This window comes from Podarcis bocagei (assembly GCF_964188305.1).
Source record: "Podarcis bocagei genome assembly, chromosome: 8".
Lineage (NCBI taxonomy): Eukaryota > Metazoa > Chordata > Lepidosauria > Squamata > Lacertidae > Podarcis > Podarcis bocagei.
The window spans coordinates 10764833-10777647 of NC_138133.1; the positions used below are offsets into that span (position 1 = coordinate 10764833).

The following is a 12815-nucleotide window of genomic DNA, read 5'->3' on the forward strand; positions in this document are numbered from 1 at the left end:
GGGGCGAAGGAAACCGCTGCCCGTAGACATAGATAGGGGAGTGCTGCGCGCGCGGCTTTTCCTCTCCACCCCCCCCCCCCAAATAAAGCATGTATGTGTGTATATCTTCTCCCGCGCGCGCCCGCCAGACAAGACCCGCTCGTGTGTGCGCGAGACGCACGCGACGAGGGGGGTTGTATTGCACAACGCGTGGAGACGCCGAGTTGCGCGCCTGGCGGAGGGGAAGGAATGAGGGGCTGGCGCTTTTGCGTGCGACGCTGCAACCAAATCGCACCAGTTCTAGTCTCCTAACCGCTAACGCAAATGGTCTTGAAGTCCTCCTCCTCCTCTCCATCATCAGGCTGCGCCTCTGAGGAGGCCTTTCCTTCACCTCTCCGCTTTATTTCAGCCTCTTACCATCTTCTTGATGCTTCTCAGTACAACAGGTGCCTAAAGCCCTGAGGCCTGATTTTTATTTTTATTTTTTGGCTTGGCCTCCCAGGCAGAGCCAAAAGATTGCAGTAAACTGGCACCCTCGACTCTCTCAGGCATACCTAGCAAGGGTGGATCTAGGGATCAAGGGTGGATCAGTCGCACTGGACAGCAGAGCTTGTGAGGCGCCACAGCAGTTGCCACAACTATGAAGTCCAACACAAGGGGCGTGTGTCGGATTATGGTATGGCACGGGGCATCACTGATATTTGAGGCGCCAAGGTCCGCCGCTGTACGTAGTCCTCCTTGCACCCTTGGCAAGGAGCTGTATTGGCACACACATATGGGGGGGGGTGTCACTTTACCACAACAGCCGTATTAGAAATTACTACGTTTTACAACTACTCCAAGTGTCCAGAGTGGGTGGCGAGGCGAGGAGGAAGGGTGATAAAAAAAATTGCACGCCTTTGTGTGATAAAGATCGGAAGCTTCTGTGTTCGATGATGCCATGACAGCAGCGGCACATCACCACAAACATATACAGTGGTACCTCTGATTACGTACTTAATTCATTCTGGAGGTCCCTTCTTAACCTGAAATTGTTCTTAACCTGAACCACTACTTTAGCTAATGGGGCCTCCCGCTGCTGCCATTCCGCCGCTGCACGATTTCTGTTCTCATCCTGAAGCAAAGTTCTTAACCTGAGGTACTATTTCTGGGTTAGTGGAGTCTATAACCTGAAGCATATGTAACCTGAAGCATATGTAACCCGAGGTACCACTGTACTGCACATTGTACGCTCCATAGCGTGGCAGGTGATTTCTGCAGCCCCCCTGGGCCTGGGTCCCATCGGGACCGGTTTCGCCGACCCCTAGTTACACCTCTGCCCCCTCTATAGGCAAGTGCTTCCCATGGCCTCCCATGGCCTTTTCCCAAGGAAGAGCTGGTAGGAAGTGCCTTAGGTTGTGGCTACTTCTTGAAGGTACCCAGAGTGCTTTCTTCCAGTGGCATCCACCCCTTCCTTGTCTGCCTTAATTGGTCTGGAGTGGGAAAGACAGATGGTGGGAAGTTTGCCTATGCGACTAGGCAATTCAGGCATCTTGGGCAATGTGGCTGCCGGTGCCAAATAAGCCCCAGACTCCCTCTAACCTTTGGAGCTGAAGAGGTGGGGCAGGGATTGTCATGCGGTTACTAAGACAGTCGCCCACCTTGCCCACAGCTTCATGCCTTGGGAGGAAGACTGGCTGCTCACAGTCTCCACAGGACAGCACCATGCTTTGTCATAGTGAATGTGGCAAGTGGGAATTGCTGAAGCCTGCTAAAGCCTACTCCTAACCAAGGTTCTCAGAAATAAGGCTCATTCTCAGCACAGCTGATTTGTAAGCATGCTTAGAATTGCAAAGTAGTCTAAAAGCAGTCCTGGAGTTGGGACTCAAGAGAGGCTCTGGTGTTCTTCACACCTCCTATTCCTTGTTTGTATGATGAGAAAGACCATCTCATGTCTTCTCATTTGTGTCAAGGAAATAAACAACTATCTTACTTTTAGAAGACATCTGAAGGCAGCCCTGTTCACAGAAGTCTTTAATGTTTGAAGTTTTATTCTGTTTTTAGACCTCTGTTGGGAGCCACCCAGAATGGCTGGGGAAACCCAGCCAGATGGGCAGGGTATAAATAGTGTTGTTGTTGTTGTTGTTGTTGTTGTTGTTGTTTGTAATAGGGACTGTATTAGTGTCCAGCCCCTGCCTCACTTTAGTGCCCTTAATTTTCCTGCACTGTCCAAGAACAGAGACATGAGGTTTGATAAATTCTCCTCGCTTTATTGAGGTGTCCATATCAGAATCTTCCCTGGGCCATATACGGCTTTAAAATGAAATATGATATCTAGCCACCATAAATCATAGTCCTATCTGATCTTAAAAGTTTTTGTTATATTGGAACAAATTGGCCTCATTTAGATTCTAGTCTTCTGTCCATAATACCTAGCACTAGATGTTCATAGAATGTCCAAAATGAGCACAGGAGAAGTTATGGTATTCTACTGTGCCAGAACAATAGTAGCATACCAGTGCTGAAAAGATTTGCCCCATAAGGATAGCACCCAAACTTACTTTTTTCTCACCTCATGGGACCAATATTTTGGCAGTCCTCTCAGCTGCTAGGCATCTCAAGGACTTGTTGGCATGGGGTTCCTCACCCCTCTTCTAATCAATGTTTGTGCTATGCACACTGATTCCTACTTTCTGCAAGCCAGTTGTGACTGCTGTTTTGACCCATACTCCACTTGCAGAAAGAACAGCAAAGTCCATACAGTTATACTATGCAAACTTTCCTGCAACCTGGTACTTTTTCTTAGGCACTGTTTCCCACACTTCCAGCTGAATGATGAAAAATGGTAGTGCAGAAGTGAACATGGAGAGGAGAGAATTGTCCAGTATCACTTCATTCGTAGCTTCTGGCATTTGCCTTCCTCTGACCAGAGGATGCACTTTTAAACTTTGGTAGTATGTTGCATCAGGCATCTTTTATAATCATGTCTAACTATGTTTTGAACACACACAGAGAGACAGACAGCGCAACCACTTTTTTTGGAAATAACCATGAATGACACCTGGAAAGCACTATATAGACTATTTTTTGATCTTTTGTGGCAGTGAATTCTGTACGCTAACATTGTATTGCATGAAAATGCAACTTCCCCCCATCTTAACCCGCTTTAAATTTCCTTAAGTATTCCTTAGTTTATTGTCGGATGGAGAAAACTTGAGCAATAGCCCTCTATTCACATTTTCCTTGATTCTTGGCTATACTTCCTTCATTAGTGCTTTTTTCCATTGATTTGTTTTTTTTAAAAAAAACACTTGCTTGCTTGAATGATACAAAATCTTATCTTTCTGTGTGCCCTTTTCTAATTCTGCTGGAAGGCAACAAGAATTACACATGAAATTAAAAGGTTTGTCGCCAGTAGGAACACTCTGGCAGTTGCTCTGACAACTTCTCATGTGGGCTAGGAAAGAGGTGACTAACCTGTGTCCCTCCATATATTGCTGGGCTCAGGCTCCCATCAGCTCCAGCCAGCTTGCATGGTCAGGGATAGGGGGAATTGTAGTTCTGCAACATCTGGAAGGCCAGAGATTTGTCACTCCTGGACTAGCGCAAGAAGAGGATGGCAATTAGCAGACTAAGTCACAACATAAATGAGTGAAGCCTCCCCCCACCCCCCACATGTGCTGGAGGGCTGGGCCATGGGTGCAAGCAGCAACAAAAATATCTGGCTAATAAGCCAGGTAAAAACTTACGGACCTCTGTGAATGCCCCAGTTTTGGTTTCCAACAGGCATCCGGTTGGCCACCATGAAACCAACCACTATATTTTCTGTGTTACACCATAATCCACGCTAGAGAAGTGTAAGCAGAACTCTACTCATATAGCAGTGCCTTCTCCCATCTCCACCCCTACTGTAGCCTTCTGAGCCCCCTGAAAAGCTGCTCTTGAGGGTTAGGGGCACTCTCCCAAATTTCATGCAATGATGAGACCACAGTAACGGAGGGGGGGGGGACAAGTGGAAATCAGGACCCCATCTTCTGCCCCCTTCCCAGTTGCCTAACCAATGTTTAAGAAAGATGCATTTTGCAAACTAATTAATTGTTTACTGTGTATAATGTTTTTTAAACCATCCTGTCTTCAACTGAATTGATTTCCTGATTGTAGAACAGGAATTCTCAGAATATCTATAGAGGCAAGATGTATTGATATAAATCACTAAGAAGAAGCATGGTTTAAACCAAGTTTCCCATTGCAACTTCATGTGGTTTCTAAACTGTTATGCATACTAATTGGTTAATAGATTTTGGTTGGCATCTGTCTGTCTCAGGAGAAAATGGAGAAGTGCATCATTGATATTAAAGCACATTTATGTACCACTCTGCAAAGTGTTTATATTATCTGGGAATGTATGTTTTGTATGTGTGTGCGCACACAAACAAACAAACAAACGTGGGGCCAGTTTTCTTGCAGCTGCCATAGTCTGTACTGGTGCATGCTGCTCAGTCAAGCCCACTTGGCTGTTCAGTTTTGAGAGCTGGGAAGCTGGCTTAGCATTACATACAAACTAGCGTTCACGGTTTGTTCCTCTCAAGCAAACCATGAGTGGAGAATCCAGGGTCTAGAAGACAACTTTAAACCATGTTTTTACATTCTGACTTCCTTGGAAGCTATTAACCAGTTTCCCAGTTCAATATAAGCTATGGTTGACTTCTCCCACACTCATTCAAAGTGCACAAAGGTTGTGCACACATTTGCTTATTAAGTCGAGGTTTGATCAAATTCAAACACGGTCTCTCCTTACCTAATAGCTACCACCAGCCAAATCCTACCATGGCTTGGCGAGGGTATAGAAGAGAGAGGTTGAGGTGGAGCTGGACACAGGTTCGTTGATGGAAGCTAGTGGCCAAGGCATAGAGAAAGTTACTGTAGATTGGACTCAGGTTAAGAGGCAACTAGTCTGGATATGAACCTTCTTTGTGTTGGTGTAATAAGAATGTATCAGATGGATGGCTATCTCAGATTTCTGTACAGTACTACATTTGCCAAATCTTATTCATCTTAAAAGATCTATTTGTGTTCCCATGGCTGAATCACTTTGGTTCATAGTCATCTTGTGACCAAGACCCAAGTACCATGTTTCTCATCTGTGGTTTCCAGCTGATGAATCCTCAGCAGACAGGAAAAGTAATCATTGCCAGCTTCCAAATGCACGTTGGCATCGCTTATGGGGCATTATCCAGCAACAGTTAAGTATTCCTAAAACCTATACATTATAGTGGAATAGTTGACCTCCTTAATTTTAGGTGGAGTGTACTTGGAAGTTTCCATCTTAGCTTCATTGCTGCACCCTATACACGTAGCAGTTGGCAATGCTCACAACCTTCTGGTGCACTAACTGGTACCTGTTGGTTTCTGGAATTCTTGCATAGAATGCTAGATAGCTAGATCTAGGGTCATCCTGTGTGCTTAAGCAAGACTCTACTCCTTCTCATCGAACATGATTCATTACGCCTTAGCTAATAAGAGATCCCGAGCATGCTGCCTTGATTTGTAAATTTAGAATGCATTAGTGGACAGTGTGGAGTCTAGTGCACGGGGAAAAACAAATCACACATTACTGAAATCTCTAGCTCACCCCTATTGTAAAACTTCAGCCACTAATCCTCCATATTTCTGAAAAATACTGAATATAATAGATCCTAAAACTTGTGCTTGGTAGAGTATTTGTTAAGTCATTTATGTGGGTTATGATTTCTAAAAAAGAGATTTTCGTATCACAATAGTCGCTCCCTCAAATAGTGTGTTCAGCTGCTGAGTGCTGACAAAATGTAGCCAACAGAGGGACGCTGAGAAACAAAAGGAAAGTATTAGGGGGACCAGAAAGTATCAAGAAATAACAACAAACAAAGCAAAATTTTGAAACAGCAGAGTATGGGGCAACCATAAGCCCAATAAGCAGATACTATGTCTCAGATTTTGTTATATTTTGCCTTTTGCATTGATAACTTGATTTTTATGTACAGCACTCAGGATTCACACTTTTTCTGAACATGCACTTCGTAAATTTTCTAAATAAATAAAATTTAAATTAAAAACTGGGAAGGGCTGCCTGCAAGAAGAGGTTGTGGCTGCCTGCATCCCTTAACAGGTGAGAGGTGAGAATACATTGCATGTTACATTGCAGAGGTATATGGAGGGGTAGTGCCTCTGGTGGGGGACACATCGTGCTCCTTCTGGGGTGGTTTGTCCACCCCACCCTGTTACCCACCCTGCACTAGTCTCTCAGCTGTGGCTCCTGGAAGCTGTCAGCATGCGACAGCGGCCACACCATGGGAACAGCTTTGACTGGCCAGCTAAACCAGGTGAGGGCAGCTGATGGATCTCAAAGCCTCATTGAGTTAGGGACTTCCCTGCATATGAAGACAAGCTCTGGCAGATTAAGCGGGTAAGACCAGTAGTGGGTCCAGTGGTCAAGAAGGCGGTTTCTGCACTTGCAGAGCGAAGTGAGGGGTAGATGGGGCTTGTCAGCCTGGGAAGGTAGCCCATCTAAGAGACGGAAACCTCTGATCCTAAACCTCGGCTGCCTTGTGGGACATCTTTGGGAGAAGAAGGGGCTAAGGAGCAAACCCTACACAAATCTGGAGTGGAGTCTTATATACCACCTTTCAGAAACTCTTGTGGCCAAGGTAGTGCCAAATGTATTGCTCTGCTTTCCTTTGCACCACACCAGCGAGGCTGAGAAGGGGGTCTTGACATCTGGGCAGCCCAGGACCTCCATACACACTGTCTAGGCTTGTGCCCCAAGTAGGTCGCTTAAGTGCTGCTAATGCAGCGGTTTGACTTCACCCGCAGAGGAACACTCCATTGTCTCTGAGACAGACGGATGGCAGCAATACATTGCAGCACTTCGTTGCAAGTTCCACTTGTTCCCTCTTAATGGCCAACTAAACCAGTTCATGAGCCCCCCACCCCCCCCCAAAAAAAACCAGGTGGTGTTTTTTAAACATATTCTTTAGATCTGTAATGGGGTGCCTCTAAGCACCATGGTGCCCTCAGATATGTCCCTTGGCCAAGACCTACTGCCCCTCCCCGTTCTTATAAAATGAGTTTTCCTGGTTTCTTTTACCATGGGTGCTGCTGAGCTGGCTGGAAAAGAAAGTGCAGGCATTCATCCACATCCATCCTCTTAACTTCTTTTCTTCCAGAATGCCCCATGTTGGGTTGCCTTGCTTCCATTTCGGTTCGTTTTGTGGCAGTTGTTGGCGTTATTATCTTCTTCTTCTTTCCTTTTTTGTGGGTTTGCCTACTTTATCTTTTGAGAGGGAATTGCATTTCAGCTGCTTTTTCTTTGTTTGTTTGGAAGACACTTTACCTGGTCTTTTTTGTGGGGGAGGGTGGCTTACTTGCCCTTTTTTGACAGTATTTTGTGTGTTCTTGGAGTGTAGATGTGTTGCCTGTTTTGGGGGTCTGAGTTTCACCCAGTTGTTTCCTGTTAAATGGGTATCTTGTGGTGCCCATTGCAGTTTCTTAGATTCCCATACATACTCCCAGGTGCAAAATTGACATAGGAGTTCATAGATGCATGTAAATTGAGAGAGAAATATACTTGTTTCTCTACTGCCAAATCATAAAATGACCGTGGTGGTGTTCAATAGAAGCATTAAAACATTACAAAATCCAGAACAAATGATTAAGGCTGGATCAAATTAATTATCTGAAAATACTTGTTGAAACAGAAACCTTTTCAGCAGGCAACAAAATGTCAAAATTCTTTCTTAATTCATTAGAAGCAGTGTTTCAAAGTACGAGTGCCACTATGCTAAAAGCAGGCATCCCCAACCTTCGGCCCTTCAGATGTTTTGAACTATGATTCTCATCATCTCTGACTACTGGTCCTGTTAGCTAGGGAGCATGGGAGTTGTAGGCCAAAACATCTGGAGGGCTGCAGGTTGGGGATACCTGGCTAAAAGCATTAGTTTGCATAGAAACCAAACAACTATGTGATAACTGTGGAGCAGTTAGGAGGGTTTCTCTGGGTGATCAGTGATCTGGCCAGTGTATAAGGAACAAAGTGATTCTTCAGGTAACCTGGTCCTAGGTCATTTAAAATCTAACAGTAATATCTTGAACTTAGCTCAGCATGTATTGGCAGCCAGTGCAATGCAATATGTCTCTATTTCCCAGTTTTCAGATCATTCTCATAACAGCCTCAGATGTAAAGAACTCAGTCTCCCCATATATTTTCTTCTCAGAGGCACACTCAATTGGCATTTATTGGTGCATGTAAAACAAGATCAAAGTATGTTGGTGTTCTGCCTACTTCTCTTCAGTTTTCCCTTTGTACTAGTAGTGATGAATATCTCTTCCCATTGCAGGTAAAAAATTTTATCATGAAGTATTTGAATCCTAAACTGATTAATCTGGCATTTATTTTGCCCAGAGAGCCAGCTGCCATTTTCAAAGTTATCCAATTAGTCTTGGCACCTTCTACATGTGATGAACCCATGCTGCAGTACAGTCTGTTTGCAATTTCCTGCCACATCATTAATTAATCTTTTCTCTGATATCCATTCCAGGGCCTTGCATACTACCAAAGTTAGCTCAATTGGCCTCTGATCATTTGAATTGGTTCTATTTCTGTTTTTGGATGAGATTAAAGGTACAACGTTAGATATTTCCTATTTTGTAAGGTACCGTTGCTGACTTCTCTGAGAACCTGACTTTATGGGCAGGGTCATAATAAAATGTTTCATTCTTTGGTTCCTCCCTCATAAGATGGGCTTTGCCAAGCAGGAAACAGGATATGGCCAATTTCCTTCGGTGTCAAAAGCACAAATAACATTTCTTACCCCTGCCTCCTGCATGGTCTCAGTAGATGCAATCTAGGTTATGGCCGTGGTTTCAGCATTTAAGAACAGCCCTGCTCAAGAAAATTTAATCTACTCTAGCATCTGTTTCCAACAGTGGTCGTCCAGATGCCCCCAGACAATGTAAGAACACATTCATCCTCTTCTATAGTAGCATCATAGAGGATCAAGCGCACAGAGCACCTTCCTGTACATTCAACCTTGCTCTTAGCCGTTATTGGATGACTGTGCTTTGGAAGGACCCCTGCTGTACAGTTGAGTGGTGCCAAAGTCTTGTCCAAGGGGAGAAAAGCTTGCTTGAATGAGGTAAGAAGGGAAAGGGTAAGGGTGCTCTTCGCGATTCCTCCCATTGGTTTCTAGCAAAACAGTAGCTCAGGAAGCCACCACGAAAGGTTCAGTGGGCTGGGCCTCTCCTGACTCATTCTCATTCAAGCTCTGGGTAGGATACTAATAGTTTCTTGCGGGAAATTCTAAAAGCACGCCATAATGGTCTTCAGCACATAGTCGTAACTGCACAATCCCTATGTCAACTGTAGCAAAGGCAACCCATCTTAGTTCAAGCGAAGCTGGATAAGTCTACATGACTTGCTCCTTCACAATGTGCTACTCAAACTGCTGCAACATAGGATTCTGTTTAGGACTATTTTGTTTTAGTGTGCAGTTTTTATGAGCCTGGTTTTTTAAAGGTAAAAAAAAGGGTGAATGCAATTTCTATACCTTCAGTTTTAAATGATTTCCAGATCTTATATTTTACTCCAAGAAGACCCATTTATTGCTGCAGAAGCAATCACTCAGATCACTTTTAAAATAAGAGACTGTTAAGTATTTTACAGTCTCTAAGTGTATCTCCCTGCCAGTTTTAATAGTGGCATGGTGACTTCTTGTTTTTGAATTGCTTCACAGTACACTACTTAAAATCTGCACTCAGGAAGTTTATTCCATGTCTAAAAACATAATGTGATCAGGGTTAATAGATGTGTATAATATGCTGGGAATCTGAGAGCAGGTCTAGTATACATGTGTGTAAATCTTTTCTTGTTTACATATTAAATGTGGGAGTGTTTTGTAGGAGCATTCGCCTGACTTTAAATTGTAAAGAAGGAAGTCTCCCTGAATATAACCCATGCCCTACAAGCAATAATTTCTCCAGTCAGAAGAATACTTGGCAAGGACAGAAAGTAAAAATATAAACTTTTTTTGGGGGGGGGGATGACAACAAAAAGTTAGGGCTAGTGCAAAACCTTTTAACAGAATAAAGCATTGACATTAAATCTTACTCAGTAAGGACCTATAGTATTTCTTCCATTAGCAGGAATTATTGGTAAAAAGCTGTTTTTTTACTGCATCATAGCTGTCTAGGAAGATTTAGGCGGTTAGACAACTTAAGTGGTTTTAAACAAAAGTTGTTAAGAAATGTACTCAGAATTTAGGGAATTTCGTTCATTGCACTGAAAAAAAGCTGTACTTTTGGTGAAAGGCTTAGTTTTCTAGTGTAAAAATCAAAGGTTTGTGTTGCAGTATTAGATACAGCACCTGAGGCATATTGCTGATAGTTCTAAAGGTTCTCTGCAGGTCCCATATATCTTAAAGAACATACTTACTGTTTCAGAGTGAAGATGGTTGATTAATTTTTCTGGTTCCAAGCAACTGGACGTAATCCTATTTTTCACAACTTTCTATTGCTGCTATAAATAACTTCAGCATGCCATGTTACTTTTCTACAGAATATATGCTATACAAATTCTATTTTTTGTTGTATTATATGATGTGCACCACAAGCTAATTAAGGCGTAGTATGCCATTCCATCTCATAGTATTTTATTGTTATAGTAGTGTTTTAGCGGCTGTTTTTTCCCACGTGCACATGCTGTTATTTATGTCTTGTTTTTATCTGTATGGGCCTACGGCCGTAATAAAATTATTATTATTATGATGTGGTTTTGATAGTGTGCATGGAGAAAGTAGAATTGTTTTGCGTTCCTTTTTTAACCTGCGAGAGCTTACATGCCCTCATCCTTTTGATAGCTGGTTTTGTCTGTTGTTCAACTGAGATAGCATTTTAATGCCACTTAATCAGTCAGGCAAACTGATCCTTCGGGTAGTTCTCTGGCATAAATATTGAAACGAACGGAGTTTGTTAACAGATTCCTTGACCTTGTTCGTTTCAGGTAACATAATTCTGAAGCCCAAATCAGTTCTGAAAGCTTAGTCAGATAATTCTTGTTAATGATCAGTATCTCATAATCTAAATTCTTTCTTGCGTATCTGAATAAGGCTGCAGGCCTGACCTCACTTATCTAAGAGTAAGCCCCATTGAATTAAATCGGACTTAGACTGGAATAGATGTGGTTAGGATTGCACTGTTAGTGTGATGTTTCTTTAAAGCAATCTTGTGTTGAACCGAGTACATATTTGTTGCCGAGGCAGTTCATATCAAGGTCCTTAATTGTAAAGTTTAATCCTGTGCAGCTGCAACTGCTTTCTGGTTGAATGTGTTTGTAAACATACATGCCATTATTGGTAAGGTAAGGTGCTTCACCTGTGGCTTTTAGTATCTGGGAACTGGTTTGTGTGAATTTCTTTACATCAACCCACCAGTGCATTACCTCTTCTCCTATTGCAGTGAATGAATGTTGTGCCCTCCATTGTAAGAGAATAAGGCTGCATACACAATATTTCTTTGAAGCACTTCTCTCTCTCTCTCTCTCTCTCTCTCTCTCTCTCTCTCTCCCCCCCCCCCCCCCCCGAATTCTGGACTCTGTAGTTTGCTAGGAGTTGCTGGGAATTTGTAGCTGTGAGGAGTAAGCTATAATACCTAGAATTATTTGAAGGAAAGAATGTTCTTCAAATGTTCTTTAGAGATATACGTGGTCTGCTTGCAGCCTCAAAAACAGTTGACTGCATTTCTGTCACTTTGTCTAAGCTTGCAGCCTTGAATCGGAAGAAGTTAATATTAAAATTAATTGTGCTATCATTATGCAACTACATATGTAAAGCCGTTCAGCTGAATATGCTACAAAAATAGTTTGATGCGTGCCAGGAGCCTCAGCCAGCAATCTTCTTCTGTTTGTTCTTTAATGGCCTATTGTCTTGGGTATTAACAGTCTTACGACTGGAGTGTACAGTTCTGTGCTCAGCTTTTTACCACTGTTCCTAGTTATTGCAAGACACCACAGACTTGCTGGAGGAACTGCAGTCCAGAAATGCCATTCTGGCCACCACAGATATATGTAGAAGTCCCAAACACACATTTTCCATGCAGAGTTGGGCTATAAACCATCAGAAACACTAAGCAGTGGCGTATCTAGCTACTGAGCTTAATTGCTTTGTTTCACAGTTGCAGGTAGTCTGCATCTTCAAGTTAGTGGTCTTGCTTCAGTGTTGCCCCATGGTATACTCATTGCTGAATTAGAACAGTCTTTCCTTAGTTCCTGACCTCAGTTGCTTCTCTGATACCTGAATTGCATCAGTGATGACATCATAATCTAGTTCCATAAGCACACAAACACAATCTTATACCATATTGATGGCTACACATACCTGTATGCTTCCAGCTGCCTTCCATAGCACACAACACAATTCATTGTAACTACCCCCTAGGACGGGAGCCACAAACTCATTAGGGCCTGTGGGACATTTGATAATCTTAAACTGTTAATGGGCACTAACAGAGTACCGAGTTTGCACAGAAGAAAGCTGCTGGTGCTCAGAAGGCCACCCCCTCAAAAATAGCCATCTCCCAAAACAAAAGACAAGAAGCAAGCGCACACACAAAAACCCCCAACCACACAACCCCCAGAAAGCAACAATGACAATCCACAAACCTTTAAAAAAAAAATAATAATAATGGAAGGGGGCCTTGGCAGGCACCAAGGGGAGGGGTGTGGAAGATGCCATAATGGCCTAAGATACAGCTGCACTCGCTCCAGTCCTTCAGGCAGAGACTGGCAGGATTTACATCAAGCATTACTGAAACTACAGTACTGGCTTGGG

At 43.2% G+C, this 12815-nt stretch overlaps 1 protein-coding gene across 1 annotated transcript in view; it reads left to right on the forward strand.

Annotated features, from left to right (window-relative positions):
* Positions 1-12815, forward strand: part of LPCAT1 (lysophosphatidylcholine acyltransferase 1) — a 49843-nt gene that overhangs the window by 548 nt on the left and 36480 nt on the right. The gene's annotated exons all lie outside the window — the stretch shown is intronic.